This window comes from Cervus canadensis, chromosome 5, assembly GCF_019320065.1.
Source record: "Cervus canadensis isolate Bull #8, Minnesota chromosome 5, ASM1932006v1, whole genome shotgun sequence".
NCBI lineage: Eukaryota > Metazoa > Chordata > Mammalia > Artiodactyla > Cervidae > Cervus > Cervus canadensis.
In genome coordinates this window covers 59,395,959-59,413,939 of record NC_057390.1, presented here as the reverse complement: position 1 = coordinate 59,413,939, position 17,981 = coordinate 59,395,959, and the positions used below count along the sequence as shown (strand labels likewise).

The window sequence follows — 17,981 nt, the reverse complement described above, 5'->3', positions numbered from 1 at the left end:
TCAAAGAATTTCAACAAAGTGCTAGAAGAGATTCATTTCGAGCCTTCCAGGGTACAAAGATAATGAAAGGCCTCTGGGCTTGCATAAGTAAATATTTTGACCTAAAAGCAAGAGGCAGAGAGGACTCGGAGTAAGGACTTTTATATAACAGGAGACTGAATATAGAATAGACCTCCCGGCCCTGCGAAAAGATGGGGTCCCCAGAGACTGTTTTCAAGCCAGGGGTCTGGTTAAGTCTCATCAAATTGAACTGGACACAGTGCCTGCCCTCAGAAAGCCTTCATTGGGCTGTTTTGTTTGTTTGTTTTTTACAAGTCACCTGCTCAATCTAGGGGAGTGGGTTTCTCACTGAACATCTCCTGATACCCCTTGAGAAGTGATTCCCAGGGAGTGCACCTCTCTTCATTCCAAGTCACAAATTCCTTTATGGTGTTTCCACATTAGGAAGATTATGTAACTTCTCAGATAAAGGTGTATCAACATAGCCTGTATTCGGTGACATCTTGGCTTAAACATTCCATTGTGTGAATCACCCTGGTGTTTTATACTTAATAATCAGAGAACAAGTGTGACCTCAGAGGGGCCCTGAGAGACTCCTTTCCTGCCATGGTTGCTGACTGTGTGGCCTGGAACATCACTGAGGCTTTTGTGTCTTAGCTTTCCCTTTATGGACCAGAGCTAATCATGGTAATCTCAGTTGAGTAGGGAGAATTACCTGCACACGACTGTAAACCGCAGTCATACCCTTTGTGCTCTGAACTCGAGACTGAAGTGCAACACAGTTGTGACTCACACTTTTGCTCTTGTGTACCAGTCTTAGCTCAAAATCACACCTTATTGATGATTTTAAAATGTTAGGCAGTCATAATAAACAATTAATGTTTTTAAAGTGCACTTTGATACATTTCAACTTCTGAGAGTTTGGTAAGGGAAGACTCATTGAAGTTTTTTTTCGTCATTAGCTAAGCTAAGAGGGACACAGTACATTGTGGTAGTTAAAGAGCCTGTTCCCTAGGTTCAAGTCCTGGCTCTATGATTAACTAGCTGGGTGATCTTGGACAAGTTACTAAACTTCTCTGTGCCCCAGTTTCTTCATCTGTGAATCCAAGATGACAGCAGTGATGACGATAGCACTCATCTTGTGTTATTGGAAAGATTAGGTAATTGGTTCCCATACCTTCGTTAGATTAGTACCTGGCATATAGTAAACACTTTACAAATCCACAAACATCCTGAAGGCCCGCAGTGTATCAGGCACTGGGGAATTTGTCAGGATTCTTTTTGTAGCTCTATTTTATTATTATTTTTAAATCATTTTAAGAATGGAAGTATAATTGATTATATTACATTGTGTTAGTTTCAAGTGTATGGCAAAGTGATTCAGCTATCTATTCTTTTTCAGATTCTTTTCTCTTTTAGGTTATTACACATTATTGAATATAGTTACCTGTGCCTTAAGTAGGACCTTGATGTTTATCTATTTTATATATAGTACTGTGTATCTGTTAAGTCAAACTACTGATTTATCCTTCTCCACCCCTTCTTCCTTTGGTACCCATAAGTTCATTTTCTATGTCTGTTTCTGTTTTGTAAATACAGATGTTCGTTCGTATCTTTTGTTAGATTCCACATATAATTGATAAGTGATATCACATGATGTTTGTCTCTGTCTGACTACACTTACTATGATAATCTCTAGGTCCATCCATGTTGCTGCAAATGGCATTATTTCATTCTTTTTATGGCCGAGTAATATTCCATTGTGGGCTTCCCAGGTGGTTCAGTGGTAAAGAATTCACCTGCCAATGCAGGAGATGCAGGAGACACAAGTTCAATCCCTGGGTCGGGACAATCCCCTGGAGGAGGAAAGCAACCCACTCCAGTATTCTTACCTGGGCAGTTCCATGGGACAGAGGAGCCTGGCGGGCTACTGTTCATGGGGTTGAAAAGAGTCAGACACGACTGAGTGACTGAGAAATATTCCATTGTATATACATAATGCATCTTCTTTATTCATTCATTTGTCAATGGATATTTAGGTTGCTTCCGTGTCTTGGCCATTGTAAATAGTGCTGCTATGAACATTGGGGTACACATATCTTTTTGGAATATAGTTTTCATCTTTTCCAGGTACTTGTCCAAGAGTGGGATTGCTGGATCATATGGTAACTCTACTTTTAGTTTTTTAAGGAACCTCAGTGAGGACTTTTTTGTTGACCTAAGTAGAGTATAAGCAGGACTTAGTAGGCTCCTGCACCAATCCCAGCAAGATATCGTGGTGGCTCAGACACGGTAGAAGTGCTGAAGATATGACAAGCTGTGGGCCCTTGATAAGTCCTAGCCGTTGTTATTACGTAGTTCAGAGAGTTCAAATCGACTTCTGAACCTCAATTACCTCACTGCAAAATTAAGAGGTTGGGCTCATTCACCATTCCTCCTTAACTCTTTTTTTTTTTTCTATTTTATTTTATTTTATTTTTTTTATTATTATTTTTTTTTCCAGTGGGTTTTGTCATACATTGATATGAATCAGCCATGGATTTACATGTATTCCCAATCCCGATCCCCCCTCCCACCTCCCTCTCCACCCGATTCCTCTGGGTCTTCCCAGTGCACCAGGCCGGAGCACTTGTCTCATGCATCCCACCTGGGCTGGTGATCTGTTTCACCATAGATAGTATACATGCTGTTCTTTTGAAATATCCCACCCTCACATTCTCCCACAGAAGTTCAAAAGTCTGTTCTGTACTTCTGTGTCTCTTTTTCTGTTTTGCATATAGGGTTATCGTTATCACCTTTCTAAATTCCATATATATGTGTTAGTATGCTGTAATGTTCTTTATCTTTCTGGCTTACTTCACTCTGTATAATGGGCTCCAGCTTCATCCATCTCATTAGGACTGGTTCAAATGAATTCTTTTTAATGGATGAGTAATATTCCATGGTGTATATGTACCACAGCTTCCTTATCCATTCATCTGCTGATGGGCATCTAGGTTGCTTCCATGTCCTGGCTATTATAAACAGTGCTGCGATGAACATTGGGGTGCACGTGTCTCTTTCAGATCTGGTTTCCTCAGTGTGTATGCCCAGAAGTGGGATTGCTGGGTCATATGGCAGTTCTATTTTCCAGTTTTTTAAGAAATCTCCACACTGTTCTCCATAGCGGCTGTACTAGTTTGCATTCCCACCAACAGTGTAAGAGGGTTCCCTTTTCTCCACACCCTCTCCAGCATTTATTGCTTGTAGACTTTTGGATAGCAGCCATCCTGACTGGCGTGTAATGGTACCTCATTGTGGTTTTGATTTGCATTTCTCTAATAATGAGTGATGTTGAGCATCTTTTCATGTGTTTGTTAGCCATCTGTATGTCTTCTTTGGAGAAATGTCTGTTTAGTTCTTTGGCCCATTTTTTGATTGGGTCATTTATTTTTCTGGAAAAAAATATGGAACGCTTCACGAATTTGCGTGTCATCCTTGCGCAGGGGCCATGCTAATCTTCTCTGTATCGTTCCAATTTTAGTATATGTGCTGCCGAAGCGAGCACCTCCTTAACTCTTAAAAAGTTCTTCTGGTTCCTGAAAAGCTGTGTAAATACCATCTAAATGTAAATGGTTTGAGAGTAGGTGCTTTTGAATGAAAATAATCTTGGGTTGAATCTTTCAATAAGTAGTTTGTAGGGTGAAGAATAACGCTTTGATTTACATTGTTAGTGGAGTTGAAGATACTTGGATTGCTTGAGATGAGGTCTTACATTTCTTATGTTTTAGGAATGTGAAGAACAGGAAGATACTGAGCCTGCCCAGAACATTTTATTCTGGAAAATTGCTTTTATTCCAAAAATGCTTTGTTCCTTCTCAATCATTCTATAGAATAGTTTTGAACATGGAGAGCAGGCAGAAAGCCTAAATGAATTTTTTTGTTGTTATAATTAAAGCTGAGCAGAGTCAAACTATCCCTTACAGGGAAATTCATTAGCAAATAAATGAAAGATAGAGCTTGAGTTTTTAAAGAGTTGTACAGAGAAAGACAGGCAAACTTTGGTCTGGGCTTTGATTATGGGCATTTGTGTCTATAAAACATTAACCAAGACTGTGACCCTTTTATGAAATGCAAGAGTGAACTGCATTACTGCTGGAAACTACTAAAAAGGCTAAGGTAGGTGGGGGAGGCAGTCAAACATGATTAGCATCAAAAAAGAAGTATGCACAGCTCTTTGAAGACAGACTTTGCTAAATGATCTTCCCAGATGGAAATAGTAGAAGGAAAGTGTCTTTCTTTCCTTCCTGTTTAATATGTTTTTTTTTCCCTCAAATGCAGGCATGTAGAATTTCTAATACTGAGGGGAAAATATAGCATTGACTTCAGTTCAGCAACCATATTATGAGCAAGGCTAGGTGCTGTGATAGTGTGCACCAAGAAGAGCTATTTGGAAATCCATGGATGTTGTCCTGCAGGAGCTCACAGGTCATTCTGGGAACCTATGTAGAATGCAGGGGATGAGATAATAAAGGTCTCAGATCTACAGCGCGAGCAACAAGTTGGGAGAGTCCCTCCACTGAGAGGATTACTGCAGCTTTCTGGAGGGGCTGGCATATCTCTGACCACAGGTACAGCAGCTCCTTCCACTGTCCCCCCAAAGCGAGTCTGCAGAGACTGCGCTAGTCTCTGTCTAGTCTAGTCATGGTTCAAATTCTAAACCAGCTGAACCCCTGTTCTCAGAGGCTGATTTTGTCTCCTGCTGTGGTCCAGATAGATGCGTGCCTTCCTATCTGTGTGTATGTATATGCATCAGCAGCAGCAGGGTTTCTCATCCTCGACCCTATTGACATTTTAGGCTGAGAAATTCTTTCCGGTGGGGGGTAGATGCCAGTAGTGCTACCCGCACCACCACCAAATGGTGACAACCAGAAATTCCTCCAGCGCTGACAAATGTAAAATATCCCTGAGTGGGATGGGGCAAACTTGCCTCCAGTTGAGAACCAGTTATCTAAAAGATACTTTCAGTTCAGTTCAGTTCAGTCGCTCAGTCGTGTCCGACTCTTTGTGACCCCATGAACCGCAGAATGCCAGGCCTCCCTGTCCATCACCAACTCCTGGAGTCCACCCAAACCCATGTCCATTGAGTCGGTGATGCCATCCAGCCATCCCATCTTCTGTCATCCCCTTCTCCTCCTGCCCTCAATCTTTCCCAGCATCAGGGTCTTTTCAGTGAGTCAGCCCTTTGCATCCGGTGGCCAAAGTATTGGAGTTTCAGCTTCAACGTCATTCCTTCCAATGAACACCCAGGACTGATCTCCTTTAGGATGGACTGGTTGGATCTCCTTGCAGCCCAAGGGACTCTCAAGAGTCTTCTCCAAAACCACAGTTCAAAAGCACCAATTCTTTGGCGCTCAGCTTTCTTTATAGTCCAACTCTCACATCCATACATGACCACTGTAAAAACCATAGCTTTGACTAGATGGACCTTTGTTAACAAAGTAATGTCTCTGCTTTTTAATATGCTATCTAGGTTGGTCATAACTTTCCTTCCAAGGAGTAAGCATCTTTTAATTTCATGCCTGCAATCACCATCTGCAGTGATTTAGAAGCCTAAAAATATAAAGTCAGCCACTGTTTCCACTGTTTCCCCATCTATTTGCCATGAAGTGATAGGACCGGATGCCATGATCTTAGTTTTCTGAATGTTGAGCTTTAAGCCAACTTTTTCACTCTTCTCTTTCACTTTCTGGAGAAGGCAATGGCAACTCACTCCAGTGTTCTTGCCTGGAGAATCCCAGGGACAGGGGAGCCTAGTGGGCTGCCGTCTATGGGGTCACACAGAATCGGACACGACTGAAGCGACTTAGCAGCAGCAGCAGCTTTCACTTTCATCAAGAGGCTCTTTAATTCTTCTTCACTTTCTGCCATAAGGGTGGTGTCATCTGCATATCTGAGGTTATTGATACTTCTCCCAGCAATCCTGATTCCAGCTTGTGCTTCCTCCAGGCCAGCGTTTCTCATGGTGTACTCTGCATATAAGTTAAATAAGCAGGGTGGCAATATACAGCCTTGATGTACTCCTTTTCCTATCTGGAAACAGTCTCTTATTCCATGTCCAGTTCTAACTGTTGCTTCCTGACCTGCATACAGGTTTCTCAAGAGGCAGGTCAGGTGGCCTAGTATTCCCATCTCTTTTAGAATTTTCCACAGTTTGTGGTGATCCACACAGTCAAAGGCTTTGGCATAGTCAATAAAGCAGAAATAGATGTTTTTCCTTTAAGATTCCTTTTACTCATATATGTGTGTGTAGTAAGTCACTTCAGTCGTGTCTGACTGAAGTGGGTTGCCATTTCCTTCTCCAGTATCTGTGTGTGTGTGTGTGTGTGTGTGTGTGTGTGTGTGTGTGTGGGCTTCCCTGGTGGTTCAGTGGTAAAGAATCTGCCTGCAATGTGGGAAACCTGGGTTTGATCCCTGGGTTGAGAAGATCCCCTGGAGAAGGACATGGCAACCGTCTCCAGTGCTCTTGTCTGGAAAATCCCATGGACAGAGAAGCCTGGCGGGCTACAGTCCACAGGGTCTCACAGTTGGACACAACTGAGACTACTAAGCAGTACATATATATATAATCTATCCAATCTGATCTAGAGTAGAAACTTGTACATCAGAAACATTTGCCTTTTTATTTGACAAGTCATTGCTTCCTGATATTGTGGGAGTACTTTAAATGGTTCCACAAAGAACCTCTACAATGAAGAGGACCTGTGAGGACCCCTATGAATGTAGCTGCCAGCTCAAAATGTCTGTAATATTGAGAAATTTGTGTGACTTTTGCATTCTGTTCCACAATATCACCATGTTTATTTTTGATATAAACATGATGTGCTCCCCACACCCATAAATACAGCAAAATTGAGGCATCTAAATGTTTACCCATTCATCTTGTGGCCGGATTCCCTGCCTGTCCCAGACCCCAAAGGGTGGTTGCAGCCCATTTTGAGGAATAAGATAATGCACCGTTTTACAGGCTGGTCAGGCTTTCAACGCTCCATAATTGTTTTAGTCAGGCCAGTCTCTGCTCGGGATAAATAATCACTTAGGCAGAAAATATACAAACTCAGCATTCTTTTGTTTACCTAGTTAGGTAGGAGGGCAAACATTTATCAGCTCTTTTTCTGTATTTCAATACATGATTAAAGTTCTTAATTATTCTAGGAACTCTGGTCATGGTTATCAAATAATTATTTTGGACACACACACAAATTTGTGTTGTACCAGTGTAATTAGGGGACAACCATAAAATTTGGCAATCAGTGCCAGTTTCCAACATTTCATTATTTTCAGTTTATTTATGAGGAAACTAGAACCAGACTCCTGCTTGCATTTTAATTATTTAGCGCAGGAAGGATTGATTTCAGAAAACCTTCAGGCTGAAGAGGGTAATAATGAGCCCATTTCCCAGGAGGAATTCAGGGCTTCAAAGCTGTGCACTGCTTCCTACTCCAGGGATGACACTGTGGGCCCTTTATCATGTCTGAGACACCTTGGGAGTACACAGCTTCCAAGTGGGCTCACTCCTGTGAAAGGTAACAGGAGTCTTTGCTGATGGGGAAGCAAAAAGCATTCTGCTGTGAAACAGAAAAGAACGCTACGTCCAGCCTGTGGATCTGGCAGCATGAATGAAAGGTATTTTAAGACACAGGCTTTGTGTGGGTATTGAGAGCCAAGGCTGTGTTTGTGTGCCCCCCTCTCCAGCCTTCCCTCTGAGTAATTCCAAGAGTCAGATCTGTGCGCAGCCAACCTTGTAGCAATAAGGAATGTGACCGGACTACGTGACGGAGCCCCAGGCCGCATTTCGTTCGTCTCCTTATGCATGAGGTTTCTGTTTCCATCTGTTGGTTTATAGTCCTCCTTTTTATTGCCTCTGTGATTTTATTTTCTAGTCATCAAGTGGCATAAAGAGTTTCTTGCTCTGGTAGTTTCATGGAAACTTGCTTGGCTTGGCTGCGTGGAAGCAGATGAAGGTTCAGATTTAGCAGTCCGCTGGAAATCCTGACTAATGGGCACAGGAAAACTCCGGAGGCAGGCTGCCAGGTGGTCATTTGATTTTTAGAGGAAACATGTTTGGGTGACACAGATTTCTAGACTTCTTAAAAGGTGAACTGCACAGAGGAGGGATTAACACAGGCAGCTTCTGAACAAACCGCCAGTCAGGAGGGACATGAGAATTTAAACTTGGCATCCAAATTTGACTAACCAAAGAGATTCAGAGGAAACAGACTTCGTTTATTTGTTCAATAATCCTTTATTGAGCTGGGCTCTGTTTTAGTTGTAATTAGGATCACTTTTTACTTCCTTAAAAAAGCCCCAAACGACCATACACATACTCATACTGAAAATATTTGCCGTCCTTTTCCATATGAGTCTCTTTAGGGCATCTCTCCTTCCTCATACTGTAGGCCCCTCCCTGCATACTGCCTATTCCATCTGACAGTATCCAGGATGGATCTAAGAGCTCCCTTGCCAACATGGCAGCATAGCCCAGAAAATAAAAATAAAGTGTTTTGAATTCAGAGTCTGGTTTCATTCCACTTCCAATCAGATAACACATTTTCTATCTAAATTTAGTTTAGCTGGTAACATGTTGATTTTTAGGCCTGAAATTGTTCAAATGATTAATTTATCCCATAGAGAAAGATTAATCGAAGAGTCGAAGAAAATGTTTTAAATTGCAGGAGTTCAAATTGGTAATCTACAGTATTTAAACTCATCACATTTCATTCATTCACAACCTTGGCCATGGCTGGCTCAGTGTTGCTCTTGAACATAAGAATTAATTGGAACTTGTAAATTTAAGGGTCTTCCCAGGTGATTCAGGAGTAAAGAATCTGCCTGCTAATGCTTGGAGATGCAGGAGACACGTGTTCAATCCCTGTGTTGGGAAGATCCACTGGAGAAGGAAATGGCAACCCACTCCACTATTCTTGCCTGAAAAATCCCACGGAAAGGAGCCTGGTGGGCTGCAGTCCATAGGGTTGCAAAGAGTAGGACACGACTGAGCAACTGAGCACATCACACATCACATAAATTCAGGAGACTTTGGAGTTAGGTGTGAATTTTCACAGTTGCTTGGTATGTGGGGTGTGTGTGTGTGTGTGTGTGTGTGTAACAAATGGGGCTTCCCTGGTGGCTTAGATGTAAAGAATCTGCCTGCAATGCAGGAGACCTGGGTTTGATCCTTAGGTCAGGAAGATCCCTGGAGAAAGGAATGGCAACTCACTCCAGTATCTTGCCTGGAGAATTCCATGGACAGAATATCCTGGAAGCTTATAGTCCATGGGGTCTCAAAGAGTCGGACAGAACTGAGTGACTAACACTTACTTACTTACTTGGTATGTGAGGTGTGTGTGTGAGTGTGTGTGTGTGTAAGGCCAGGTGGAGTGGGGAAGGAGGGAAAATTTCAGCCTTTCTTAAAAGCCAGTCCTCATTTTAATACCAGGAATAGATAGAAGTAACTTCAGGAGAGGAAGCAAACTAGGTGACTGGTTGTTTTTGAGTACATTGATTTTTTTTAAGTAAAAACCCCATCAACAGACGAGAACCTCATACTTTTTTTTCAGATGACTGAGGCAGAGATACACATATTACATTTCTATCCTTTGATATTTTCTCTGCTAACAGATGTCCTCCTTGATACTGGTTTGGAATCTTCCTTCACAAGACTCTATTCCGGGCCAGTGATGCCCACTTTGCACATCAGTCTCATGGGCACTTTCCCCAGTAATCCCAGCTCCGCCCGCCAGGCTCCTCCACGTCATTGCTGTTCCCAGGCTCCACCCCTCTCTTCCCATTGGATCTGGGCTCTCCTCCTGGGCAGGCCCCTCCTCCACAGCCTGTCTTCGCTGAGTAGACTCTCACTCAGCCTGAAAGAGAAAATCAAAAACGACAAGCACGTTGCGTTTGCAAAATGCCCTTCTCTGGAAGGCAGGTCTTGTCTTTCAGAAGGCTTCTCTTTTAGTCACTGTTGACAGACTGATGCTGTAGCCAGGACCGGGCAGAAGAAATGTCATCCCATTTCATAAAGTGATACAGCTGACAGTTAGTCTAGAGAAGCTATAACTAAGGGTTGCTTTAGATGATTTATACAAAGTATCCAATGACAGGTGATACTCTATAGTTAGAAATAACGAGGAATGAGCTCAGTGAGAAGAGAGGATGGGTAGACTTTCTGAGTATGGGCAGGATGCGTGTTTCCTCGGGTCTAGTGTTGGTTTTAATCTCCAGTGTGGTTTTATTCTCAGTGCCCTGATAGCAGCTCATAAAACAGTCACAGTTCACCCCAGAGCCCTTAGAAATTACGGCACTGTGCTAAAATAGAGCATCATCCAAGAATGTGAGAGTAGCCACATCTTCTGTAAACTGCAATTCAGGTCTGTCTTCAACGCCGAGTTCACGTTATCAGTATGGTCTTTTAAAAAACATAAATCATGTACCATTGACTCTCCTTAAAATCACGTGGTGAGTTCTCATGGTATTTAGGATGAAACCCTAATTCCTTTCCATGGCTTTTGAGGCCCTGTGGGAGCTGGCCCTCTCTCTCCACCTTTACCTGGGGGCCGTATTCCACCCCCTGCTCACTGCTTTTCAGCCCAAACTGGCCTTCCCGAAGTTTTCCCAACAGTAGAGCACATTCATTCCTTAGGGTCTTTTCATTTGCTCTTGAGGGAGAGTGCTTCCCCAGGCACTTCTTTGGGTTTCTTATTTTTAAATTCTTCACTCAAATGTCACTTTCCATGAGAGACAGTTCCTAATAAAGGCTCCAGCCGGGGCTCTTGCGCTGCATCCACGTTGTCCCTCCATCTTTAATTGTCTTGTTTATTACCTGGTGTGGCTTTTCCACATCAGAGGATATGAGCCTTGAGAGCAGATTCTTGTCTTTCTTCTTCCTGAAGTGAAGTGAAACTGGGAGCAAAGATTTATTGATTGAATGTATGAGTAAATGAATGAATTACTGAATAATGCACAGCTGCAGATCTGCAGATGAAATAAAATCTCAGAAGCGGACTTTGCTGGTGGTGCAGTGGATAATAATCCGCCTGCCAATGCAGAGGACATCACTTCAATCCCTGACCTGGGAAGACTCCACAGGCCTTGGGCAGTTAAAGCCCATGTGCCACCACTACTGAGCCTGTGTACTCTAGGGCTCATGAGCCCCTCTGCCACAACGTACTGAAGCCTGTGCACCCAAAGCCTGTGCTCCTCCAGGGAAGCCACTGCAATGACTGGCCCCCACTCACCACAACTAGAAACAGCAACAAGTATCCCGTGCAACCAAAAATAAATAAATAAATAATTAAAAAAATAAACCTCGCATTATAGGGACCCTTCCAGGGTCCCAAGGCCAGAGTCTACTCGTTTCCCTCTGTTGCACAGCCTGAGAACAATCCTCTTTGGACTGACATATAAGGACGTGCCCTGAGAGATCCTTCCCATCCCTGAGAAGTCTTGATTCTGGAAGCCATGGGTTACACATAAACTTAACCTAAACATGAAGCAACCTAAACATTAGGTTGTTGAACCTAAGTAAAAATTGTCAGAAAGTACACTTGTAAGCAATGAAAAGTTGGATTGGTGAGCTCAAGGGCAGAAAACATAATAGTGAAAAAAAATTCCAAAGCACAAGCATAACAATGTCAGTAGCTTTATTAGCAGTATTATTGTTTTCTCATCCTGATGAGATAGGCTCTCAGGCTCTTTAAAGTAACCTGATATTGAACATTAATTATAACATCTTCTCTAAGAGGAATGAGCAATGAAGGTGCTGCTTTTCCCTATTACTTAATTAGTGCTTACAGAATGTTCCCAGGTGGTGCTAATGGTAAAGAACCTGCCTGCCAATGCAGGAGATGTAAGAGATGCGGGTTCAATCCTTAGGTGGGGAAGATCCCCTGGAGGAGGACATGGCAACCCACTCCAGTATTCTTGCCTGGAGAATCCCATGGACAGAGGAGCTTGGGGGACCGCAGTTCAGCTGAAGCTAAAACTCCAGTACCTTGACCGCCTGATGTTACAAACTGACTCATTGGAAAAGACCCTGATTCTGGGAAATATTGAAGGCAGGATGAGAAGGGGGTGACAGAGGATGAAATGATTAAATAGCATCACTGACTCAATGGATGTAAATTTGAGTCAACTCTGAGAGATAGTGGAAGACAGAGGAGCCTGGAGTGCTAGAGTTCATTGGATCAAAAAGAGTGAGACATGACTTAGCGACTGAATGACAACGACAACAAATAATCTTTTAAAGATATTTAGAAATCATTTCCCACATTACAGAATTATGATTTCTTAATGCTACAGACTGGCTTAGGGTAAGGAAGGAATCCAAGGCTGACTGTTTTATTTTGGATGATGTAGAATACACGTTTCTCCCTATTTATCATTCTCTTTTTGTCTGTAAGAGCTCAAGCAATAGAAGTCATTATCCTTAAGACTTTTCACTCCAGTGGAATTCACTTGTTTCACATTCTTTTTCTGAAGTTTGGGGAAATCCCCTCTTTAAAAACAGTAGAGAAATTCTGTTTTAACTCCTTGCTATCTTTATTTATATATAAAAACACACCCCCAGTGGCTGTAACAGTGTCTTGATAAGTAAGGGCTCTTTGCAAAAATAGTCAGTGGGGATATGATTCACAACAGGTCATGTAAACTTCCCAGCAGACCAAATGTGTCCTCTGAGGGATTAAAGGATCTACGTGGGATTTGAATAAAGGTCATTCTTGCTGCTGAACTGATTACATTGTTATTATTGATCCTTAATGTTAACAGGTTCTTTCCCATGTCACATATTCTAGCACATTCCCTTATGGGTATATCAGCACAATTTGCCCATTTTTATAACACATAAAGCCATCTTAGAAACTTACTTTTCAGCCCGCAGAATAACACTGCTCTAAATAATTCACAAAGCAAAGCACATACATAGATGTTAAATAATTTACAACCAAAGGAGAACTCATGATGCCCAGTACGGATCTTATTTAGAGTAGATACTCAAACTCATCTATTACACTAAACCAAATTGCGAGGATGTGTGTCTGGAGCATAGTATATTTCAAATGCCATCATCTTAAAAATGAGCATGTGTTCAGAGGAAAATAGCTGTTTCCTGGAGTACATGATTTGTATTTGGGCCGGGAGACAAGTAACTTATTTTTGAACTCCAGGGTTTTATTGAAGAATATTTTTTCCAAACACGACAGGCTTTATGAAGACAGAAGCAGGAATAAACATGGAAGATCACTGTTGAGCGGTAAGGATTGGGGTGACAGAAGGAAGAGATATTTTGGAGTTCTTCATGTTCTCTATTGAGCCGTTGACAATTCTGACTTGCCTTTCTGTGGCATTGTGCATGGGGCCCACTGCAAATAAGCCTTGTTTTAGGGAGCACTGAAAAGGTGGGCTGCTTTAGAACACTGAGGTGCCTGTATTCAATCTTTGGACACTGCGTTTGGAATCCATCTTTTCTAGGACGTTTGTCCCTTCCAAGAGCTGAATTCAGTATCAAAAAGTGGTCTGTTTCATAGAATGCTCCACTCACCAGATAAATCAGGATACATTCTTGTGAAAAATCAAAGCATTTGACTACTTAGAAGTGAAATCGCTTGATTATAGGGTACACGTCTAGTAGTTTCATAGAGGCAGCTGGACCAACTAAACACATTATCTTCTCTCATATGTGATATATCATCACTCTCTTGAACCAACCCTAAGACAAAGCTATTTTCTTCTGAAAAACAAGGACAAACATGCAACATCCAGGTCACCAAAATTCAATCTCTACAAGATATTTGGTCACAGATAGGTCTAAAATAAATTCTATGGGGATCTGATATCGACCGTTGGCTCTGTGCCTCCCCCCTGTGATGCAAGCCACACACACACTTTTCAGCCTGCTGTGGTTCTAGAATTAACTGTACACCTTTTTCATAAGATGACATTCAAGCCACAAAAAGCAAGGTCAGTGAGGGCTGGAAGGGAGAGTGAGCGTGGTTCATAAAACCAAGAGGCACTTACGATTTAACAAGATTAACAAGCGCTGTTGAAAAGAGCTACCTGGCCTGAGTCACTGAGGGAGAAGGATGCCAGCTCAATTCTCTTGGCTTTGCTGTCACATGACACAAGTGCAAAGCTCCTGAAAGCCTTGCATGAAACTGCAATAAAGCAATCTGGAAAATGATTGTATTTTTAATGATTATTTCTTTGGATCATTACAGAAGGAATGAGTTGTTCCTATTCACTGGCCCCGTTAGTTGTTGTTAGTATTTCTTTTGTCTACTTTGTTGGGAAGGTTATGTCTGAAGCTTGCCCAAATTCTTAAATCCAAGGCATTTAATATATCATCAGCTCACACTGGACTCTTTGAAGCATTTTCTATTTAAAAAAAACTATAGCAGTTTCAGTATCAGCAAGATAAGGAAGACAGTTCTTCCTCTCTGCATGCTGGGTGAAAATGCATGAATTAGTGGAATTCACTGAAAAATTGGTCACTAAATATCTATCAGTCTTTTGGTCCCTGGGCAAAAGGAGTTCTTCCAGAGCAGCTTTGATAGCAATTTCAATTTTCAGAGCACACTATGCTTTATGTCTCATTTGCTGAAAGTTCATTTTAAATGCTTAGCGACTAGAAGATCTAAGGAATGCTCAGTCATCCTTGTGTAGGTAATTTGCTAAATGTTATATAGAGAGTGGACTTCCCTGTTGGCTTAGCGGTAAAGAATCTGCCTGCCAACGCAGGGGACAACAGTTCGATCCCTGGGCCAAGAAGATCCCCTGGAGAAGGAAATAGAAACTCTCTCCAGTATTTTTGCCTGGGAAATCTCATGGACAGAGGAACCTGGCAGGCTAAGTTCATGGGGTCACAAAGAGTTAGCCACATATTTAGCGACTAAATAACAACATGTACAGAGAGAAGGAACTCTTGAAGGTATGCTGGGTGCATGTGCACATTGCAATACAGGCAGGTAGTCAGAGCCAAACATTTATTTAGATGCTTTTTAGATGCCTGAGTCTGGGGGTTACATCCATATAGAAATTACAAGGACTCTGCCTGCCAGGGCAGTTAGCTTGGTACTTCCTTTATATTAGATACTTCCCGATGATTCCCCAATATCCAGTCCCCCCACCCCAATGTTATCCTTTCCTTACAAAAAGAACCTATTCAAGGTGAGTAGTTACTTGCCAGCTAGAAAGCTCTGTTCCCCAGACTTCCTTGCTGTCAAGGTAGTCATGTAATGTCAGCATGATTTTAATAGAAGTTTAATTGAAGGGGCTTTCTGAAAAGCCACTGTTTTACCCATAACTAGCCCGTGCCATTAGTTCTTTGTTCTTCCTCTTTCTTTCTTACTGGAACACGGACATAATGAGGGCAGAAGCTGCACGCTAATCATGGTGGAGCAGAAAGTTAGGCAGAACCTGGTCCTTGATGGTATCAAGGACCCTTAGGTGTCTAATCTGGAGTGCTATCCACACAATTCTTAGGCAAGGGAAATAATCTGCTTGTTTTAGGCACTGTAATTTGGTTTTTGTTTCATGCAATGGAAGCACTGATACACATTACCTAATTTCTGTATCATGGGTGCTTATCTTGGGACTTGGTTCTAAACAAGAGTAGGTCAACTATCCCAAAAAGTCACTGTACTTGGGGTTTGAGGATGATCAGTTTCAGATATCCTGAGGATTTGATTAACCGCAGAAAAGAAAGACAACTCTGAAATTCCTCTTTTAATCCTTGTGGTGCTTTCAGTGGTCACTGTGACCCAAAAGTCAAGGAGTTTATTTGTCTGATGTTCTCAACTTTGCAGAGATCGAATGAAAGAAGATAACTTCATAGAGTCTGTTTGACTAACTCCTGGTCATATTTATGTCATTATTTCCCAACAAGCCAATAAGTTTCTCTGTGTGTGCTTGCGTGCTAAGTCGATTCAGTTGTGTCCGACTCTTTGTGACCCCATGGACTGTAGCTCACCAGGCTTCTCAGTCCGTGGGATTCTCCAGGCAAGAATACTGAAGTAGGTTGCCACTTCCTTTCTAAATTTTTTCTAGTAAACAAATCTGTAAAGAACAAAAGTCAGTTTCATAGCCTGCGGTACCAAACAATCAAGACTTCCTTAGTGTGTATACATGCATCGTGGATATCATTCTTTGATATAGGAGGGAAATCTGGGCTTTTTTTCCCTATTAAAAGTTTAGTTAAAATGCACAACTATACATTTTAGTTTGGTAAATAGAAATGGGCCTGTGGATTTAGAGGGCAAGAATGCCGAGTGGTAGACTCCTATTTGACTATCATGATAAAACACTTTCTAGCTCAAGAGAGAAAGAAAAAGATGTATTGACACTGAGATTTTTAAAATGGATAACCAACATGGACCTACTTAATAGCACAGGGAATTCTGTTCGATATTATGGAACAACCTAAATCAGAAAATAACTTGAGAAAATAATAGATACATATATATTTGTAACTGAATAACTTTGCTATACACCTGAAACTAACACAACATTGTTAATCAACTATACTCCAATATAAAATAAGATAACATTGAAAAAAGAGAAAGGTGTGTTGAGAGAAAAGTGACCAGTTCAGTCTGGGATGGTTGTTTGGAAGCTGTGCATGATAAAGCTGGAAAGGCAGACTGGGGTTTGTCTATGGACTGACTGGCCAGATACAGAAATTTGGAATTCATCCCATACTTTGCCAAAGACTTTCTTAGAACCCTAGGGTAATGAGATATTTCAGAAAAGAGAGGTCCTATGGTCAGAAAGTCTTCCCAGGTGGAGCCAGTGGTAAAGAACCCATCTGCCAACGCAGCAGAATTAAGAGACGTGGATTTGATCCCTGGGTTGGGAAGATACCCTGGAGAAGGGCCTGGCAACCCACTCCAGTATTCTTGCCTGGAGAATCCCATGGATAGAGGAGCCTGGCAGGCTATAGTCCATAGCGTTGCACAGAGTCGGACACAACTAAAGCAACTTAGCACATGGTCATATAAATTTCGGAACCATACATCCATCCCTCCGTCTTGAAAATTCACGATGTATAATTGATGACAAAAGGCTGAGAAGTTCTGTTTTAAAGGAACTGGTCAAACTTAATCCAGGATTCCCCTCACCATTCTCCCGCCTTAATACCTGACAAAAGAAAGGTGCTGGAGGGACAGTGGGGAGCCACTGGAATTCTTTGAAAAGAATGATGTAAGCAGATGCTTTAGAAACATTTCTGAAAGCAATGTAGAACCTGTATCATCAATATTTTGGAAAGAGGGTGCCTCAGTGAAGACTAGGGGCAAAGAATCAGTAAGTGAGGCTCTTTTCAACCTGGCTACCTGTCAGATCCCTTGGAGATTTTTAAAAAGGTGCCAACTCTATATTGCACTTCTAAAGGTTCTGATTTAGTAGGTATGCCTTTGGGCTTGGGAATGTGTGTGTGTGTGTGTGTGTGTGTACTTCTGATGCAGAAACTGGTGGTGAGAATTTATGAGCCCAAACTGATTGTGAAGACTATTGACAGTGCAGTTGAGAGCGTATGAGACCAGTACTTGGAGAGAGGCAGTGGGAGCAGAAAAGGTGGGGAAGGATGTAATAAACAAAGTGAGTCAAGAACTTACATGCCTTGACAAGTGAAGGAATGTAGGGATGGTATAGAACCAAAGGGGATTCAGAGAGGTTTTATGCCTGAGTCACTGGGGGAGAATGATGGTATCATAACAGGGGATGAAGGTTGTTGTTCAGTAGCTAAGTGTGTCCAGCTGTTTGTGACCCCATGAACTGCAGCACACCAGGCTTCTCTGTCCTTCACTATCTCCCTGAGTTTGCTCAAACTCATGTCCATTGAGTCGGTGATGCCATTCAACCATTTTATCCTCTGTCGTCCCCTTCTCCTCTTGCCTTCAATCTTTCCCAGCATCAGGCTCTTTGAAGTTTAGGGGCAAGAAAGTACT

General features: G+C 42.0%; 1 long non-coding RNA gene and 1 other non-coding gene across 3 annotated transcripts in view; one reads left to right on the top strand and one right to left on the bottom strand.

Moving 5' to 3' along the window:
• The window catches only part of LOC122441835, a 159,242-nt gene that overhangs the window by 1,442 nt on the left and 139,819 nt on the right, over positions 1-17,981 (top strand). The window lies entirely within an intron of this gene.
• Positions 3,441-3,547, bottom strand: LOC122442830. Its single transcript, XR_006269804.1, has one exon. It is a non-coding gene; the product is annotated as a U6 spliceosomal RNA (small nuclear RNA).